This window comes from Protopterus annectens, chromosome 4.part0, assembly GCF_019279795.1.
Source record: "Protopterus annectens isolate FY-2018-M chromosome 4.part0, PAN1.0, whole genome shotgun sequence".
NCBI classification, from domain to species: Eukaryota; Metazoa; Chordata; order Ceratodontiformes; family Protopteridae; genus Protopterus; species Protopterus annectens.
Window position 1 is genome coordinate 1,548,034,545 of NC_056733.1, and position 22,679 is coordinate 1,548,057,223.

The window sequence follows — 22,679 nt, forward strand, 5'->3', positions numbered from 1 at the left end:
TTTGTTAGTCTGGATATTTTGCAGACACCCTAAGGGTAATGGAACTCAGCTGGGTATAACAGCCCTGTGTTTCTAATCCTTAGCCAAACAGTCCACTTGTGCTATGCTTATTAGGCTATAACAAGGCTGAAACATGAATGTCCAGAGCTAGTGGGGCTTGGCTTTATTGGCCACAATTTGTCCATTAAACAACTTACAAAGTAAAAAGTCATAGGCATTCAGAATTGCTATATAGCTGAAACACCTGATGTTCATAGGGGTCATTTGCATATATCCCATGTGCCTCTAATACAAGAGGTTTTGGGGGGTCAATCGGTGGAAATTCTAGCTTGGCTAGAATTTTCTAATATGTTCTTAACATGACATTCTATGTAGTGTCTTGTGGTTCATGTTTCCAATAAGCATTCTCAGTAATACTTTGTAATTGCAAAGGCTAAAAACACAGCATTGATGGGACCAGATGCTATCCCAGGTTGTGTCTTACACGAGCTTCAAAATGAACTAACCCCCCATCTCAAATCACTATTCAAACTCAGCCTCTCTACAGGATATGTACCCAAAGAATGTCGTACAGCAACAGTTGGGTGGTGCCATAAATGACCTGGGAACTATCGCCCTATAAGCTTGACTAGCTTGGTCTGCAAAGCCATGGAACGCATTATCATGGAGCTCATTAACAGGGACATTGGGAACCTCCAGACACTGGACCCCACCCAATTCGGCTTTGTTAAAGGCAGATCTTGTCTCCTGAACTTGGTTGACTTCTTTGAAACAGTCACCAAGGCCATAGATGAAGGGAAGGTGGCCCACACAGCATATCTGGACCTCGCTAAGGCGTTCGACACCATCTCACACTCAGGAATCATAGACAAACTCACCAGCTTAAATATTAACCCCTATGTCATGAGACGGGTTGCCATTTGGCTCTCAGACAGAACCCACACGGTAAGAGTGGCAGGCGCCATGTCTGACTCTAAACCAGTCACAAGCAGAGTCCCACAGGGCTCAGTCCTGGGATCCCTCCTGTTCAGTATATATTTCTCTGAAGTACTGGCAAAGGCGGAGGGACTGTGGCTAACCAAGTTCGCAGATGATTGTAAATTGGGTGCAATAATTGACTCTCCAGCTGACACAGACATCCTGCAAAAGGGTCTTACAGAGACAAACACCTGGTGTCAAAGTCACGGCCTCAAGCTAAATGCCAAAAAATGCATAGTAATCCCATTTGGGAAAAACAAAGTACCTACAAACTACCACATAGATTGAAATCCACTAAGTACAGAAGAAGTAATTAGGGACCTGGGTACCCAAGTAGATAGCATGCTCTCCTCTGATAACCACATAGCCAAAACGGTCAGGAAATCCTTCTATGTGGCACACCTGATCACAAAGGGTTTCTCATCCAGATCCAAGGAGGTGATTTTGCCCCTTTACTCCTCACTCATTAGGCCCATAATAGAGTACATTGCCCCATTTGGGATGTACCTCACTAGACACCTGCAACAACTAGAAAGACCACAGAAGTACCTCACTAAGAGGATTAAGGGCCTTAAACAATTACCCTATAAAGCATGACTAAAAAAGCTCCAGCTCTTCTCAGTCGCTTACCGTCTGCTCATAGGTGACCTATGCCTGACCTATAGGGCCATGTCAAACCCTGAACTAATGGACATGCTTCACCTCAAAAAAACGAGATCCCTCAGAATCACTCGTTCTAGCGACTTGAACCTATGTACAACAATAAACAGGACATGCTGGAGGGATAGATTCCTGTCCCAGCAACTCCCCTCACTCTGGAATAGAATCCCAATCCATATTCGACAGAACTTCTCTCTGACCCTTTTCTAGAGAAATCTTGATGAGTGGATGGGCAATCGTAAGTTCTACCCTGGGATCACTTCAGGAGCCCTGTTGACAGAGGCCCAGGTTACTAATCTAATGTGGAGGTGAAAGCCATCACTCTGTGGCTAGGCTTATAAATGCCCATGGGCAGATAGCCTAGTACTTACCTATGAACCTATGAACCTATGTATTACAGTCAATCAATAATGTCAAACATTAGAGGTTTGTGTTTATGCTTTTTAATATTCAGAAAATGTTGGCCCAAATCTTGTTGCCCTATTAACTTTTTAAGTGAATTAGAGTAATATTTTAAAATTATCTTCAGTTTTTGGCCTCACTCACCCATTATTTTGACATTGTCCAGAATTTTTGGGCCTAGAAGTTGAGAGGTAATACAACAATACATTTTCAGAGGTGGTAAGTCTATGGATACTGAGCCATGTTTAAGTTCAAGAAGAACTTTTATCTGACTGGCTTCTTAAAACAATGTAAATGGAGAATACTGGGCATTCCTATGACTTAGAATCTGATAGAAGAAAATGATTACATCTGTTGCCATTTGTTTGGCATAGTCAAGAATGTAATAGCCAGGACAGCTTGCAATTTTCTCACATTTTAAGACAGGAAAAGGAAAAGCATAGGTTTGTATATGGGTATAATACTTATACGTACAGTCTCAAAAGTTCCTAGTATTTTGGAGATAGGCATCATGCTCTTCTTTGTAAGAGCAATGTTTCTCAACAGGAGTATTTAGCTTTGTTTTATTCCTAGCTTCCATGCATTATGTAAGATCACTAATATGCTTTGTTTAGTGATATTAGTAATATTATGATCACAGGTGAACTTTGTGTAGCATCATATTCTTAATTTACAGATTAATCCAGGAAGGGCTCCTCAGTCTGACACTAAATATTTGTAGAAGGACCACATTATGCAGAATATTTAAAAAGACTGTATTTAACTATATCTTCTTCTTCTGGCTTTTTCCCGGTTAGGGGTCGCCACGGCGGATAACCTGTCCGCTCATGATTGGCAGTGGAGTTTTATGGTGCCGAGGTGCCAGCCTGGCGCTCAACCTTCCACAAAAGGCACACACACTCACTCACTCACACCTAGGGCCAATTTGGAGTGTCCAATCCACCTACAGCATGTCTTTGGGATGTGGGAGGAAACAGGAGCACCTGGAGGAAACCCACGCGACCACAGGGAGGACATGCACACTACGCACAGAAGGCACCCCAGCTGAGAATTGAACCAGAGAACCTCTTGCTGTGAGGCAGCAATGCTAACCGCTGCACCACCGTGGCGACCCCACTGTATTTAACTATATACCATTATCAAATGGTAAGGTATGAAGTGGGTTCCAGTTACCTGATTTCAACATCTGTATAAAATTTCTGGCTAAAAGCTGATCTAATTTCTGGGATAACAGAGCTTTTCTTCTTTGGGAATTTTGTAATGGCCCCATTTCACAAATGCAGGCAGATGGTTGCAATCTGAATCAGGACTGTGATGAACATTTGCAAGACTTGTGCTAAGATCCAGTCTAACACCTACTTTCTCTTACAAATGATGTTTATACTGAAAGATCTATTAACAGACAGAGACCATCGAGTGAAAAAATGGGAACTGTGGAAGCAATACACAGAGGGGAGGAATGAGGTTTAAAAGAAGGCAAGACTTAAATGAGCTATGCAATGTTTGACTGAAAATGATTGGGTAGATTATAAATGATGTATAATGTTTGCAACTGGAAGTGTGTCAGTATAGTGTGTGATGTAAAATGCTTGCAACTAGGATTCTGCCGGTGTGGTTTGTTTTCATTTATATAAATGTATGAGTGCTTATGTTGTAAGTGATGGTTTAATGAAGATTTTTCTTGTTTAAAAAAGAGGCAGGAATTGAAAAATGTACTTAATGCTGCTTAGGTTATATGATATATATAGCAATATATGTGAAATACAATATTTGTTCATCTTAATTTGTTAATACAGTTTGATTACTTTTGTATAAATGTAAATTTGCCTGTGTCACAAGTGATAATTCAATAAAGGTTTTTAACAAAAAAAAATATTTTGGTCACCTAATGAAACTAGCATAGACCTTATTTAGGTAACAAATATGCCCTTTCTCTTCAGCCATGATTACACTTTCTGCACATTTGTGCATCCTATTTAACCATACCATGCAAAGCATGTCTCAGACTTTTACGTACATACAGAGGATTACATTTGATCATTATAACATTCCTCATTTGGGGATGAAACATGGAGCAAGTTCTCCTTTAACATCCAGAATACAGAACACTTGCCATGAACAAGCTAAGACAGTGAAGCATTACTGAAGTGTTAAGTAATTGTTATGTTCTTATCAACTTTTCTTAATGTGTGATTGGTCATGTTACAGATAGTTGTAATCTCAAAGGATATAAAAAAAAGCAACATAGCCTGGACTAATACGGTGGTTGCATTTGGTTGTATGGTAGAAACTAATGTCTGCTGTGGTTGTAGGGTAGAAACAAATTTTTCAAACATTCATTGTCTCTACTAGACTCTAGAGAAGATATGCAGTAAAAGAAAGATGGTCTATAGTATTCAGTAGAACATATGCTACTTGAAACAGGAGAAAGAAAGGATTTTTTTCCAACTCAGCACAGCTCCTCGTGGTCCTGCAGAGTGGAACAAGCAGCTGAGAGACGAAAAAGAGTGACTTTTACCAGATAAAGTATTTTTTCTCTGCCTTTTCATTAGTGACTGCTTATTCTCACCGAAAAGCGAGTTTCTAACTGCTCTACTACCTTTAAAAGCTTGTTATTGCATTTTTTTACTGTACCTGCACTTTAAAATTTGTTTTTGTGTTAATTTAACTGTTTAGGCTGCCCACTCAAGTGTGCTAGCCTGTATAAATGATTTACAGTGTTTTCCTGTTAATTTCTGCTACTGTTCTGCAAAAAAGAAAAAACAAAAAAAAAATATCCTTGTGTCCTGCCTTTTCTGAGCTAGAATAGTCCAGATTTCAGGTTTTGCTGAATTTTGGGCTTTGGTATAAGTTCCTGTGTTGCCCATATCCTTACTTGGATAGGAGGAAGCTTCTCTGTTCACCAGTGAGAGTGGGGAGCTTTGAGCAGCCTATCTGTCCCTGGAGGGGTGGTATCAGCCCAGAAACTAGTAGATTATTGGCTGTTTTTGGCTAATTCCTAGCGCTTTCAAGGTCCCTGCATTAAAACCCGCTTTTGCGGTTTTGTGCGATTTTTATCGTGCAACGTAGCGCAGCATCGTTTTAACTGTTTTAAACTATTCCCAGCTCCACAAAGTCTGCTCTTCAAATTTTCCCTTAGAACTACTTAATCTCTCAAGGAAAGCACTCTACTTTCCTCTTACAGTCCAACACTTACTCTAGCTTCTCAAGGAAATCTTTTGAACTACTCAAACTCTTCAGGAAAGCTCTCTGCTTTCCTCTTACAGTCCAGCACTTGCCCTAGCTTCACAGTAAATGCAAATAAACTATAAGCACTTACCCCCTCGTACAAACAGTAGTAATAGGCTCCGGATTTTCCCATAAACCAATATTTAAAACTCTCCAGGCATGTCCAAAGCGCAGTTTCAGTCATACTCTCCAATCCAGCTGGTGAACCTGGGAATCCTGAGGCAATGTTACAATTGCCTCATGTACACAGACAAACCCCCTCCTCCTACCATCAACCTCTAATGTATGTGAGAGATGCAACTATACAGCCAAACTGGAGGCTAAGCTCTCTCAACCCAAGAATGGTGCTGCCAGTCAGGAGGAGAAGGTAAACACATGCACCTCAAAACCAGTCACACATAGACTAATCACACCTGAAAACATGACACATAAACCCACAAAGACATACTCGGAGGCTCTAAATAAAAACTTGCCAAAACAGCAGAGACCTCCTAAGCAGACACACAAGCACTCACTACCCAACATAAACCATACACATACCCCACATAGACAGTGTGCCACACAGTCACAGCCCTTAAGGCCAAATGACACACCTAAAACACTAGTAATAGGTGACTATCGTCAGGCACACTGACATCCCACTCACCAGACTGAACAAAGAGAAGGTCACTGTAAGTTGCCTGTCGGGTGCCAGGATCCGCCACATAACTCAAGCACTCAGGTCACTACACAGCAAGTACAAATATGACTCTGTCATTGTCCATGCTGGTGTGAATGACTTGAGATGTACCTCCCTGGACTACATGAAAAGAGACATAGAGGAGCTCTCTGATCATGTAGCCCAGGCTGGTATGACCATGACCCTGAATCTGAGTAGCATCCTGCCCTCACCTAGAATGATGCCACAGTATAGAGACAAAATGATAGACTTCAACAATTGGCTAAGCTACTGGTTTCATTCAAAGGGGATCCAGTGTCTGTCAGCCTGGGATGACATGCTAGACAAGCCACGTTGCTTCGCCAGGGATGGCTTGCACCTGTCACCCCTGGGCTTTTGAATACTAGCCAAGGCTCTTGCCACCCCCATAGTGCCTTTTTCAGGCAAGGTTCAAAAGACAAACCCACCTCCTTAGACAGTACAAAGAATAAAAAACTAAGGGTAATGCTACTCAATGCCAAAAGTCTAAACCTAAAGATGCACGCACTCGAGGCACTCCTCAGTATGGAGCAAATCGATATCTGTGCAGTGACAGAAACCTGGTTCAAGGCTCCTGAGAGCACCCCAGCATTACCAGGATTCAACTCATATCATAATTTTCGGCCACAAAACTCAGACAAAAGCACCAAGGGAGGGATTGTATCCATCTTCATCAAGGACACCCTCATCTCCAGATTAGTGGCATTGCATGACACATCGGAAACAATTAATGTGCAACTAACAGTGGGCAAAACTGCCTTCCAAGTCATAGCCTGCTATAGATCACCCTCTCTGTCTCAGGACCCACATGCAGCCTTCCTGAGAACACTAGAGAATATGAAGATCCCAGCAAACACCATAATATTGGGGGACTTCAACTACCCAAACATCGACTGGGTAAACTACTCGAGTCCAAACTCACTTTCCCAACAGTTTCTAGAATTCATCAACTCAAATGCCATGGAACAACTAGTCACTGTTCCTACAAGAGTAGAAAATACATTAGACCTAGTCATTACAAACATAAGGGATCAATGTTCCACACCGGAGGTAAATCCCTCGTTGGTGAGATCGGACCACAAACTGATCACAATGGACATCCACATCCCAACCCCACCCCCAGCTGAGAAAACCACAGTAAAAAGCCTCTCAAAAACAAACTTCACTCTCCTCAAGACAGAAGTAGGAAGCTTCCAAGCCCCTGAGAAATTGGAAAATGTTACCCAAACTGCAGAATCCTATATGAACGCACTCTATATGCACCTACAGGAATGCATGGATCGTGCCATCCCAAATAAAACCAAGGTTCACTCCTCCAAAAATAGGAGACCAGTCTGGTGGACCCCAGCCATAAACAAGCTATACAACAAAAGGAGGAGACTACTACATGACAGGGCCAAAACCCTAAAAGGGAAGGCATCCCTGATCAGTATTAGCAAGAAACTTTGCTTCACCATAAAAGCCTCAAAGGCAAACTTCGAAAGAAAAAGATTCCAAAGATAATCACAAGGCATTCTTCAGTTACATCAGGAACCTGGGAGGAAACACCCAGATCTGCTCAGAGCTAGTACAAAACTGCACAAAATACACTGAACCGACTGACATTACCAACATTCTAGCTGACAGGTTCAGTGCAAACTTTACCCCCCCCCCCCGCCCCCCAAAAGGGCCTGTGTCTATCCCGGATGAATGTAGTCCCCCAGATATCTCAGACACACAGATAAAAGCAGCCCTCTCCAAAGCTAAAAACACAGCATCTATGAGACCGGACGGAATACTGGGCTGCATCCTGCATGAGCTCCAGAAAGAACTAAACCCCCACTTAAATTCACTATTCCAACTCAGCCTTAAAACAGGTTATGTACCCAAGGAATGGCGTACAGCAACAGTGATCCCCGTCCACAAGGGTGTCCCCACAACAGATCCTGGTAACTATTGCCCCATAAGTCTGGCTAGCCTAATTTGCAAGGCTATGGAGCGTATCATTATGGATCTCATAAACAAAGACATCAGGAACCTCCAGACACTGGACCCTACCCAATTTGGTTTTGTTAAAGGCAGCTGCTGCGTCCTAAACCTGGTTGACATTTTTGAAATAGTCACTAAAGCCATAGATGAGGGAAAGGCAGTTCATACTGCCTATCTGGATCTCGCTAAGGCTTTTGACACAATACCTCACTCTGGAATCATAAACAAACTAATCAACTTAAACATCAACCCATATGTCACAAGATGAGTTGCAAACTGGCTTATGGATAGAAAGCATGTGGTCAGGGTTGGAAGTGCCATGTCCAACTCTAAACCTGTTACAAGTGGAGTCCCACAGGGCTCAGTTCTGGGGCCCCTCTTGTTCGGTATATACTTCTCTGAAGTACAGGCCAGCACAAAAGGACTGTGGCTTACCAAGTTCGCTGATGATTGCAAACTGGGAGCCATAATAGACTCCCTGGCTGACACAAGCATCCTCCAAAAGGGTCTGATGGAGACAGATGCCTGGTGTCAAAGCCATGGCCTCAAACTTAACGCCAAAAAATGCATAGTCATCCCCTTTGGGAAAAACAAGGTGCCCACTAATTACCACATAGGAGGAAACCCACTAAGTACAGAAGAAGTAATTAGGGATCTGGGGACCCAGGTTGACAGTAACCTCTCCTTTGACAATCACATTGCCAAAACAGTCAGAAAATCCTTCTATATTGCCCATCTTATAACTAAAGGGTTCTTGTCTAGATCTAGAGAGGTCATTGTGCCCCTATACTCATCACTCATCAGACCCATAATTGAGTACAATGCCCCATTTGGGATGTACCTTACCCAGCACCTGCAGCAGCTGGAGACACCCCAAAAGTTCCTTACCAAAAGGATTATGGGCCTCAAACAGTTGCCCTATGCAACTAGGCTAAAGAAACTACAGCTCTACTCAGTTGCTTACCACCTGCTCAGAGGCGACCTCTGCCTGACTTACAAGGCCATGTCCAGCCCAGAATTAATAGACATGCTCCACCTTAAAAAAAAAACAAATCCATTAGAGCCACACCCTCCTTGGACTTAAACCTCAGCACAGCAATAAATAGGACATGCTGGAGGCATAGATTCATATTCCAAAGGCTTCCCACACTCTGGAATAAAATCCCAATTCACGTAAGACAAAGCCCCTTGCTGGCCCTCTTCAAGAGAAATCTTGATGAGTGGATGGGAAACCATAAGTTTGCACCTGGGATCACTCCAGTGGTGCTACTGGACATAGGCTCTAGAAGTTAAATTATAAGGGTGGAGAAATCCAAGCACATTTTGGCTAGGCTTATAAATGCCCTAGGGAAGATAGCCTAGTATAAACCTATGAACCTATAAACCTGTAATAATAAAGGTGTCCAGCTACCAATTAAGTTAAGGTAATATGAACTAAGGGACTGTACTTGCACGTTTTCATTAGCAAACAAGTGATACTGGTCTGCTTGAGTTACTTATTTAGATACACAGCGTTTAAATGAAATTCATGGCAATCAAATTCTTTGCCAAACAATGTTCTTATGCTGATAGCTTTAAGGACAGTTTATTTTGCAGTTTCATAGGTTCATAGATTCATAAGTATTTACTAGGCTGAAGGCCACAAGGGCCTTTTTAACCCTAGAAATGCATCTCAAATGTCTGACAAGTTCTGATACCCTTGATAAGTGTAAGCATGGGCCTGGGAGATGAATTGTTTACAGGTTTGCTGTGTCCATTAGAGACATAGGTGCCAAACCAAGGAAGAATTTCTGATTTCCCATCCAGTCGTCCAAGTTGCACTTGAATTGGGTTAGGGAGGAACTCTAATTCACATGGATGTTGACCCTTTTCCATAGACAGGGTAGTCTCTGGCATACATACTTATCTCTCCACCAGGTCCTATTTATATCACAGGCAAGGTTTAAGTCTTTAGAATGGGTAATTCTGGTACTGTTTGTTTTGTGGATATGCAGGAGGTCCATCAGAGTGGGTTTTAACAATGCCCTGTATGCCAAGCATAGATCTCCCCTCAAAAGCCTGTAGGAGACAGAATACAGGGATAGGGCCTTAAAGTGTTCTGCATAAGACATTTTACTTACACCCTGTATTTTTTTAGTGAGGAACCTATGTGGATGTTCAAACTGCTGGATATGCCTGCTTAGCTACATGCCAAAGGGGGCATTGTACTCAATGATGGGTCTGATGAATGCCAAATAAAGTGGAACAATGACTTCCTTGGACTTACATGTCATACCTGTGTTTATAAGTTGCACAACATAGAATGATTTCCTCACCACTGTAGACATGTGATGGTCAAAGGCTAGATTACTATCTACATGTGCCCCTAAGTCCCTAACTACTGGGTCATCTTTAAGGTGTGTGTTGTCAAAATGATAGTTACCAGGGATGGATGATTTCCCAAATGATATTATTATGCTATTCTTAGCATTTAGTTTTAGTCCATGGCTCTGACACCAGTTGTTTGTCTGTGTCAGACCATTCTGGAGAACATTTGTGTTAGTGTGAGATTCAATGGCAGCTCCTAATTTGCAATCATCTGCAGATTTAGTCAGCCAGAGACCACTGACATTGGCCTTGACTTCTGAGAAGTAAATGTCAAAAAGGAGCAGGCCAAGAACCGATCCCTGAGGGACTCCCTGTAGAAGTGGACTCCCCAACTCTAACTTCCTGGGTCCTGTCTGTTAGCCAGTTAGCTATTCACTGGGTGACATATGGGTTTCTACCTAACCTCTTGAGTTTGTCAACAATGCCCAAGTGGGGTCTAGTGTCAAATGCCTTGGCCAAGTCAAGGTAGGCAGTGTGAACGGTTTTGTCCTCATCCATTGTTTTGATTACCTTCTCAAATATGTCCACCAGGTTGAGTAGGCATGATCTGCCCTTGACAAAACCAAACTGGGTTGCGTCAAGTGTCTGGAGGTTTATTATATCTCTGTTGATCATCTTCATAATAATTCTTTCCATGGCTGCTAGATCTCCCCAAAATGGCATTCCACAATTATTCTTGAGCACTTATTTTTCTTTATTTTACAACTGTAACATTGTGTATGTTTATTTTCCTTTGCATACAATCTTCTGCACACTCAGCTTATACTATGTTTGGTCTGCATGAAAATAATGTTGCCTCAAACCCCAAAGCCATTCAAACATAGTAATCCTGTCTCTTTGTTAGCCAGATGCGAAACCTGTACTGTAGTATTCTCTGGTAAGGAAGAAATAACTTACACAAATGACAAAATGTCTATTATTACAGTATTCCACATAGTGAAATGCTCAGAGGAAGTACATTGCTCTCTATGAAATAACAAATGTCAAGGCCCGATGGCTGAAGAAGAAACCATTTGAAATGTTGGGACCAGCTACAGCAAGTCTGGGAACTTGGAGACTGAATGGCCAAGAGATTGAACTTGTATATACCAAGTGTGAGATGCCATTTCTAGGAATATTCCCTTTTCTTCAAGTATGGTAATCTTGGAGTTGATATATACAAATATTTATAACCCCCCCAGTAAAATAAGTTTAAAGAAGAGCAATTTTCAAAACTCACTGTTTTCTGGAGTTTCTGTCTTTTTTTTTTTTTTAGATTTTTGATGCTCATCATTATGAATGCCAACATTTCAACAGGAAGTCAGAAAGTCAAAAAATAGCATGTTTGAAATGAGGGAAAACAAATAGTGAGGATCTGTTTCTGACATAGTACAGCTGGATAATAGAAGTAAATATAGCTCATTTGCACAGTTCACTATTGTAACTATGCAAATGGCTTCCTGTGGAATTAACTGCTTAAACCTTATAGCATTACTGCAGGTAAGAAACAGAAACAAGAAAACAAGCAATTCTCACACCTGATCTGCTTAGTTTTCTGTATAGTACAACAGCACAGATAAATAAGTGACGAGATCTAGACATAAAACAATACAAAGAAATGTAACTGCACAAGTAAAATAGGGAACTGAAATGTGATATGCAGAACAGTTTGCAGGAGTCCAAAATTAAAGCCAGCTGATAAAAAAAAAAAATAGTAAGTCCAGTGCTCAGAAAATAGCCAGGATGCAAAGAGGCCATCAGAATAATAATATAATGTGAAGCTATTAAGTGACACTGGTATTTGAGGATTTAAACAGTTATGACCTTATGTATCCAGCTATCAGTATGGGCATGGCATCTGACGGGACAAAAAAAAAACATTACTGGCATAGGAGTGACATCCATATTGAATAGATGTGGATACACCACTGGAGATGTGTTTACACTGCTGGGTATATTCGAGTCAGTATTAGGGATACAGCCAGAAGGCATTAGAAGTATGCTCCTTAACAATTGTAGAAAGAGCATATCAAAGTGATATATGGACCTTGTGCTAAGGTAAAATGCAAATACATGGATCTGCAACAATGAAAAATGAAAATGTTCAAATTTGGATAAGCACAAGAGGATGACCAGACATCCCTCATATATATGGTATATCTGTCCATCCTGCTCATGTACCATATTTATGCATAAATTTAAATCTGATACAGTAGAAGACAGGAAGGGTGAAGCTAAAAATGTCTGTCAGCAAGCCATCTCCCTCTGTTGTCGGAAGGTTCTGGAGGTAGAACAAATGAATACTTGTTTTAGCTGTTATATCTGGCCAATTTCTTACAGAAATGCATATGTGTAGTGATGTGCACATTAAAGCCATTGTAAATTAAGGTACTGTAAACATTTCAACATAATGGAACACATATTTAATTGCCTCAGCAGGAAGTCTCTAGGGTACAGTCACTTAGCTTCCCAAAGTAGTTTAAATATAGTTAGTAGTAAATGGAATAACCTGTATAGACATAGGATACAGAAGTCGAAATATCAGCAGTGGTGATCTGACAACCCATTCTCCCACCAAAAGTAAGACAAGAGAACAGAAGAAAAACAATGGCATTTTCAAAAGAGTCACTACAAGAAATTTAAGTGTGAAATACAGAATGCAAATGCATAAAACATAAACCACCAAAATGACTATGTGTACCTACCACACAGACAAAATTATTCTTAAGAAATTTACAGAGATGAAAACAACAAGTCACATGTTAACACAGAGGAGAGGATAGGAAGCAGATGGCTATAATGATATAAGGAGGAAAGCATCATATTATAAAGCTGACCATGTTAAAATGAACACTTTATAAAAATAACTTCAGTAAATACAATTGTTCAACAAGTCATAGAACAAAAACAAAAAAAAACTCACATTAGAAAGTATTTTTCCTGTATCCTCAATGTGATAGGCTTACCCCATTCCCTTTCTTAAGTATACTGTCTCTGACATCACATTGACTCAGGAAAAAGGGCATGTATCTTTTCCCTAATTTGTGTCATCTTAGCATTGGTTAACAATATGGGCTCTAGCAGAGCTGACTTTCTGAACTCAATTAAGTGAAAAACTGACTTTTTATTAGTTGACTGCTTGTAGGGAATAGTGATAGATTTCTATATGACTAATTCTGGCACAGTTACTAGAACCTATTATAGAAAACTTAACATAGATTATTTGATCATTGGGTTGAAAAATGAGGAGAGGCCTACCAAGTAAAAGGCTACTGAGATAACATAAAACAAATAAGCTGTACAGAGTATCAAAAACTCAGACTACTTATAGATCAAACTCTTCTCTACTTTCTATCTGCATATACACACACACACACACACACACACACACACACACACACACACACACACACACACACACACACACACACAGAGCCACACACACACACACACACACACACACACACACACACACACACACACACACACACACACACACACAGCCACAAACAGAGAAATATGTATTATGCCAGCAGATGGACTCCCTGTTTTCCCTGCCTTCTAGATAAATTAGCCAAAGCGAGTTAACCAACAGCATATATATTTTTTATTTTTTTAATTCCACCCTGCAAAAGAATTCCTTATGAATGTTCTGGGGATCATGGATTCTCTCACTGGTTTTGATGCTACCCCTGTTCCAGAAGTGGAGATTCAATCATCCCTCATCCTTCCATGAAACTTACGTTTCTTAATTGTCATTCAGCCTCCCACAGACTCTGACATCTTGTTGTTATATACCTTGTTTTGGCAGATAAATACCCACTTGGAAATAAGTGAATCACCCTGCTATGTCTAAATGTTTCTGTTCTATTGCTCAACACATCTTCACTACAAAGATGTGCATACTTGTCTCATTTTTTTATTGCATTCCCATGCAGAGATCTGCAAAACTACAAATGCACAGGATACTTCAGATGTACATTTAACAGCCCTAAGCACCCAAAGATAATACCTTTATGTTTGTAACTACCAATGTCTCTTCTCATGTATGCCTGTATGCAACATAACTTAGTTGCCATTTTTTCACAGTGGATACTTTTGTTTAGCTCACCAGATTGCAGCGGCTCCAGAACCCTTTTATATTATTGCTGCTTTTGCAGTGCTTTCATTTTTCCAGGTTGTTTATTGATGAACTAATATTAAAATTTACATTAAATTTAGCCTATACTTTATTACTATATATTATTACTATAGGAATATAATATAGGCTAAACTGTATGTAAAATTGTATTACTATTTCATCAAGAAACAACCTGCAAAATGAATGTACTGGAAAAGCAGCAATACTAATATAAAAGGGTTCTATTATTTATACATCTAATTATATATAAATGCATAAAATTATATAATTAGATTATTCCTATAACTTTGCCAAGTCTAAATTCTTCCTTTCTACAAAGGTGTACAAAGGTGTACATGCTTAATTACATGAATTAGGCTGGTATTCATAGTCAGTTGCACTAATGCGATAGTGGTATTCTGATGCTTACGAGTAAGTGTAGTAAAGGCATGATTCATAGAGGCCATTTATGCCAATGTGCTAGGCCTAAAAATAATGAGATGCAAATGAGAAGTGTTGGAAAGTGTAGTATGCTTTGATACTGGAGTTTCAGTCCATGAATTGTTTGTCAAAATATGCACAAGAGTTCCTCTGATATAAAAAAAATATTTCCCCAGCAATTATAAAATTAGTTTGTATTAAGTATGCACAAGAACTAAAATGACACAATAAATTATTTTCCCAATCAATCACTTCAGCAGTCTGACCATGTATGCACAAGCAGTTCCCTGACAAACAAATTAATTATCTCCTCTACCAACCCCTTCAATAACATATCCTAGTATGCACAGGCACTGAAATGAAACATTCACCCAAGGGATCCTTTCAGTAACATGTCTGAGTATGCACAATCACTAAAATACACATTTCACCCAAGCAACCTCTGCAGTAGCATGTCCTGATATGTACAAGCACTAAAATAAAACATTTCATCCAAATGATCCCTTGAGTAATATTTCCAGGTATGCAGAAGCACTAAAGTAAAATATTTCACCCAAGCCCCCCCTTCAATAATATGTCCACGTATGCTCAAGCACTGAAATAAACATTCACCCAAATGACCCCCTTCAGTAATATGTCCAAGTATGCACAAGCACTAAAATAAACTTTTCGCCTGAGCGACCCCATAAGTAAAATGCATCAGTATGCACAAGCACTGAAATAAAAATTTAAATCGTCTGACCCCTTCAGTAATATGTCCAGGTATGCACAGATACTAAAATAAACATATCATCCAAGTGACCTCTTCATTAACATGCTCTGGTATGCAAAAGCACTGAAGTAAAATGTTTCATCTAGGTGACCACTTCAGTAATATGCCCAAGTATGTACAAGCACTGAAATAAAGCATTCATCTAAGTGACCCCTTCAATAAAATGTCCAGGTATGCACAAGCAGTAAAATAAATATTTTGTCCAAGCAACTCCTTCAGTAACATGCCCCAGTATGCATAAGCACTGAAATAAAACATTTCACCCAAGCAACCTCTCCAGTCAAAATGTGCAAGTATGCTGAAGCACTGTATCAGCTTGCATTGCATATCCATATTGACTGAAAATGTCTGTTTTCTGGCATAAATTCATGGCAATTTACACATTTTATAAGCAGATGAGTTCATCACATCATAGATTTATGTCTATGAATTGAACTCATGTGCATATGTGTAAACCCCTTAGCAGCACCCCCATTAGTTAAGCATAAATTACATTACACATTTCCAATAGGGGCATATGCAGAAAAACTCCACCGCATTTCCGTAGTCATCCTGACAGTCCAAGATTTGCATAACCTCGTAACTCCATTCTTCACGAATCACTACTAAGAATATGCAAAGCCCCAGGCTATGAATACTGTCCTTAGTGTCATCAGGTAATTAAGAGTCATTATTCCCTTTCAGACATTCTGCCATATCATACATTGGCAAAGAATAGAAGTAGTTGCAGTGTTGACCACCATGGTACCCTGATGGCATCCATTCTATCTTCAGAATATGTTCCATTAATTATGATAAACTGCATCTTTTTGTTTTGTAGAACTGTCGCCGTGTATCACTTTCTGTGTAGTACTAGTGGTGCCAACTTAGTGAAACCTGTTTTATCAATATTTCTTTAAATGGATATGAAGACATTAATACGATATAAAACAGGCAAAAATAAAACAGTTATAGAAAATAACTTATTCAACAAAAACAAAAGATGGAATTTTTAAAAGGCTTAATAAAACTACACCACATCATTTTACAATATGAAAACATATTTTTGGAAACTAATATGTACTGAGAAATGTTGCAAGTAACTACCCCAAACAATAGGGCATTAGGACCCCCTCCAAATGTTTAGCTGAGAAGTTTCTTGTACTGCAATAATATTTTCTAAGTCACCCTACATGCTAGGTATTTCAACTTGTTCAATGTCAGTAAAAGAAACATAGTTTTAGCACACTCAGTGTTTTTATTATGATGTCATTGAAAGTCATTTTTCCTGGTTTCCTTGAATTTCTGGCATATGACCAGTAATGCACTGTTTTACCTGTCTTTGATATTCAGAATGCTGTGGAAGGACAAAATTATGACAAATTACAGTGCATGTGTGGCCAGCCCACAAAATATATTCAGTTTTTACCATTAACTTCTAAAAAGTGTCCCCCAGATTCACTAATCTTACCTGCAGAACTAGCTTAGTCCTGCATGGAAATGACCATTTAGGAGCAGCACGGCAGCACACCATGCATAGTAATGAAGACTCGCTGCCTGAGCTCCTGAAATGACAAGGAGCATGGACGAGTGCAGGGGGCATGTCTGAGAGCAGAGCTCTCACAATATACATGGCCCTGCAATCAAGAACTGCAGTATAGCAATAACAATGAGTGAGACCGCTCATAGGGGGTAGCAGACCCTCAGCAACACCCCCCCAAGTTTATAAGAGCAATAGTTAAAACATAATAATATAAACAAGTACATTTTTTTTAGCAAACAGATAAAAGTTAACCATAGGTGTGCAGATTTGCCCATTGCTTAGCTACGTATACTGCAGCTTAAATGGCTCAATAAGATAAATATCAAGATATATGCAAATGATGCAGTAAAGAAATAGGGTAGTGGTCAGAGCATTCACCTTACGAGCAGTCATTCCTGGTTTGAGTCTCATTCCAATACATTCCATTTTCCATGTTAAATCACTTTATTTTTGTTGCATAACCTGCTAAATAACATATATTTGTGAACTGGAGTACTGCATTAAATGCAGATGCGAGGTGTCATTGTAATAATGTTATAAACTCTACAGATAAACACAAATGCCCCATACATTATATGTACACATGAATCAGGGATACAAATCGAAGTTATAATGTGTAATGAATGATAAATCCATAGAGTGTCCAAATCCACCACCTTTTACATTTCTGTCTAAATTAGTGTGAGGGTAAGTGGGAGTAAGAACTATTAAGCAGTAGTAAGCAGGAGTAAGCAAATTTAAGCAGTAGTAAGCGAGTTTAAGCCTGTTTGCATGGGGGTAAGCAATGCGCACACAGGTTAAGCAATACTGAAGCTAACTCTCTGTAAGCATATTTAACCGGAGGTTAGCATTGCTTACCGTCACGCAAACCCACACAAACCCACTTACAGTTGCTTAAAAGTGCCTTAACCACCCTGTATGCAACAGCTGCTGTTCTGCCCAGCAACAAAATAAACAGCGTATGCAGATCTTGAACCCAGGACCCTGTACACTATAGTCAGAGTAGTTAACCACTAAGCCATCAGAGCAGTCAATAAGACTGAGGTATCACCAAACAGATCCTCACTATATGAATATTAAACTTAACATGTGAAAGGAATCTATATACAGGTTCATGTTGTATAACCCACTACATAACATAAATATGTGAACTAGATTACTGCATTAAGTCCAGATGTGAGGTGTTACTGTGATAAAGTGTTGAAATCCCCTAATAAACACAAGAACCCCATACAGTGTACGCACACATGAATCATGCATACCAAACACATATATAACATGTAATGAATAATAAATCAATGCCAAACAGCAAACAGTATGCAAATTAAAATTTAAGCAATGCTAAGCATTGCATAGCCCTGCTTACTAGGTGTAAGCAATGTGTAGGTAAGCTAAATCTGTTTGCCCATTGGTATACCCCTTTAAGCAATGCCAACCTTAGTTAAACAGGTATGCCCATAGCTTAGCATTTTCAAAACTGTCCAATCACGGCAAAGTGCAGGAAATTGGCCCTATTTAAAACCCAATAGGCAGGAATACATCTCATAACTGGTTGCAGCTTCCTTCTGTAACCACTATGTCCAGTCTGGGAGAGGGAGTGCACTTTTGGGTGCAGCGCTGGGGCATCCAGGAGTCCAAAGTCATGGCAGGACTCTTTGTTAAAGACCATGACCGGAGACTGCTGCAGGGCCAGTACCAGGGTTCCCAATATAAAGGGGAAGCCTGGGACTGTCTCTCCCATGACCTCACCAGTACCACTGGCATACCTCAAACTGATGAGCAGGTGAGGCATCACTATGCCGACCTGAAGCGGAAAAAGAGGGAGCTCTTGGATCAGTGGATCCAAGAGGGTAGAAGGACGGGGGATGTCCAAGCCATGTGTAAGCATTAGTCCACTACCAGTTTAATAATTGCAAGCTCATGTATATTATGGATAGGTATGGCTAAATATTCCTCTTATGTCTTTGACAGCAGCAGATGAGTGGGCTGTGAACCAGGAAGCCCATGCCTGTAGATTGTAGAGGTTGTGTCACGAGGCAGGTTAGCAATACTCTTGCATGTACTGTCATAAAAAATAAATCTAAAAGTAGTAGAAAGTTAATTGCTAGTATAAAACCTGTATTGTTTAAGGCATGTACTGAATACACCAGAGAATATGGCAGGAAGAGTCTCATATAGGTTGTATGTAAATAAAAGGTTAACAGCCTGACAATAAAGGTCTAACTGCTGGACTGCATGTGTTTACTCTGGTATCATATAGTAATGTAGAGGTGCAATCTCTTAACAGAACTGTTGTATTAAGTACTGTTACCCACACCGTGCTACATAAATAAAATGTGTAGGAATGTCTTATATGACTGTTGTAATCACAAGAGGTCATACTGTACATCTGAGAGAGATTTAGACAGAAAACAGTGAAAAGATAGACAACATAATCCAAATAGCACACTCAAGTGAGACGTGAACTGTTGTGTTTTTAGCACACACAGCCATGGTTCGAATCTTGGGAGTGGTAGTAAGCTGTATGCAGAATCATACCCCACAACTGTACAAATATGTCCAGAATGTCCAGTTAATTGTCCCATATCCGCTGCCTGTCACCCTGGCAAATCAGTGGGATGATCCCAGACATTTAGGCAGCAAATAATAACATGCGACTGATTGTCAGACATATATAAGAACAAGCCTCTCACTCTAGCAACCCCCCAAAATGCTATGAGAGTAATAAGCAAAATATGACCTATCTCCAACCCCATGTTATGAAGCTGTGACCAGAGTGTGTGCAATAACAGAGTGAGACGTATGCGCATAATACTAATGTGGAATCTCTTAATATGTGTGGCAATAGTCAGGTAGTGCTAACAAACATTCCCCCCACAGGTCTGTCAGATACGAAAACTGTGCCTAGAAATAAAAGATTAAAATCCTGGACTGGTATTGTTTACTCTGGTCTATAGTCAGGCACACTGATGTCCCACTCACCAGGCAAAACAAGGAGAAGTTTACTGTCAGCTGCCTGTCAGGTGCCAGGATCTGCCACATAACCCACACACTCAGGTCACTCCATAACAATACAAATATGACTCTGTCATTGTCCATGTTGGTGTGAACAACCTGAGATGTACCTCCCTGGACTACATGAAAAGAGACATGGAAGAGCTCTCTGATCTTGTAGCCCAGGCAGGTATGACCCTAGCCCTGAGTAGCATTCTGCTATCACCCAGAATGATGCCGCAGTACAAGAACAAAATGAATGACTTCAACAATTGTCTAAGCTTCTGGTGCCATTCTAAAGGGATCCAGTATCTTTCTGCCTGGGATGACATGGTCGACAGACCAAGATCCTTTGCCAGAGATGGCCTGCACCTGTCACCCCTGGAATTCCGGATACTGGCTAAGGTTCTTGCCACCCCTATAGTGCCTTTTTTTAGGCAAGGTTCAAACGACAAATTCACCACCATAACAGGAACAGTCAAGCAAAAACTGAGGGTGATTCTACTCAATGCCAGAAGTCTAAATCTCAAAATGCACTCACTCGAGGCACTCCTTAAAATGGAGAAAATTGATATCTGTGCAGTGACTGAGACCTAGTTCAAGGCTCCAGAGAGCACCCCTGCACTACCAGGCTATAACTCATACCACACTTTTCGGCCATGTAACCTGGACCGGAACACCAAAGGCGGAGGTGTATCCATATTCATTAAGGATATCCACACCTCCAGGCTAGTTGCTCAGCATAATGCAGCCGAGGTTATCCAAGTGCAACTAACTCTGGGCAAAACTGCAATCCAAATTGTAGCTTGCTACAGATCACCCACCATGCCCCAGGATTCCTACTCCTCTTTTCTTGATGTACTGGAAAATATTAGGGTTCAACCAAACACCCTAATAATGGGTGATTTCAACTACCCCACCATTAACTGGGAAAACTATTCATGTACCAACTCCTTTGCTCAATGCTTTCTATAATTCATAAACTCCAGTGTCCTGGACCAGCTTATCCACACCCCCACCAGGGGCAACAATATCCTAGATCTAGTCATTACCAATATGAGTGACCGGTGTTCCATACCTGAAGTCAATGCCTCATTGGTCTGATCCGACCATAAGCTAATTACCCTAGATATCTACATCCTGCCTCCACCCCCCCATTAAGGAAACCATAATAAAAAGTTTCTCCAAAGCCAACTTCATGCTTCTTAAGACAGAAGTGGTAAACTTCATGACACCCATGCAGATGGACAATACAGTTACGACTACTGAATCCTACAGAATTGCACTTTATAAGCACTTACATGAGTGCATGGATCGTGCTATCCCAAACAGAACCAAGACGCTATCCTCCAAAAAAAGGAAGCCAATCTGGTGGTCCCCTGCCATAAACAAACTGTGCAACAGAAGGAAGAAACTCTTGCAAAAGAGAGTAAAATTCCATGAGTGGAGGAGCTCCCTGGTCAGCCTCAGGAAGAACCTGCGATCCCTGAAAAAATCCTCCAAAGCTAATTATGAAAACAAAATTGCCACTGATTCTAAAGACAACCACAATGCATTCTATAGCTATGTCAAGAATCTGAATGGCAACACTCAGATCTGCTCTGAGTTACAGCACAATTGCACTAAGTATACAGACCCAACTGATATTGCCAACATCCTGGCAGATAGGTTCAGTGCTAACTTTCCCCCCTCTCACCCCCTAAAGAGCCCATCTCTATCTCTATACCAGAAGAATGCAAAGTTCCTGTAACCATGGCTGCACAGGTAAAAACCACACTCTCCAAAGCCAAGAACACAGCATCCATGGGACCAGACAACATCCCAGGCTGCGTTCTACATGAACTACAGAACAAACTGGCACCCCACCTAAGTATCATGTTCAGTCATAGCCTCACCTCAGGCTTTGTGCCTGCTGAATGGTGCACAGCAACGGTTATCCCACTCCACAAGGGGGGAGCCACCACGGACCCCGGGAACTACCAACCTATTAGCCTGACTAGCCTGGTCTGCAAGGCCATGGAAGGTATCATCATGGAACTTATAAACAAAGACATTGGTAATCTCCAAACTTTGGATCACACCCAGTTTGGGTTTGTAAAAGGCAGATCATGTCTCCTAAACCTGATAGACTTCTTTGAAGCAGTCACTAAAGCTGTAGACGAGGATAAGGTGGTTCACACAGCCTATCTAGACCTTGCCAAGGCTTTGGACACCATCTCCCACTCTGGAATTATAGATAAACTCACTAAACTAGGTATAAATCCCTATGTCACAAGATGGGTTGCCAACTGGCTCACTGACAGAACCCACACTGTGAAAGTAGCAGACTCCAAATCCGACTTCAGACCAGTTACAAGTGGAGTACCACAGCGTTCAGTCCTGGGTCCTCTCCTGTTTGGTATTTACTTCTCTGAAGTACAGGCTAACACAGAAGATCTTTGGCTAATGAAGTTCGCAGATGACTGCAAACTAGGAGCCATAATCGAAACTCCTAACGATGTGGGCATCCTACAAAAGGGCCTCACTGAGACAGATGCCTGGTGTCAAAGCC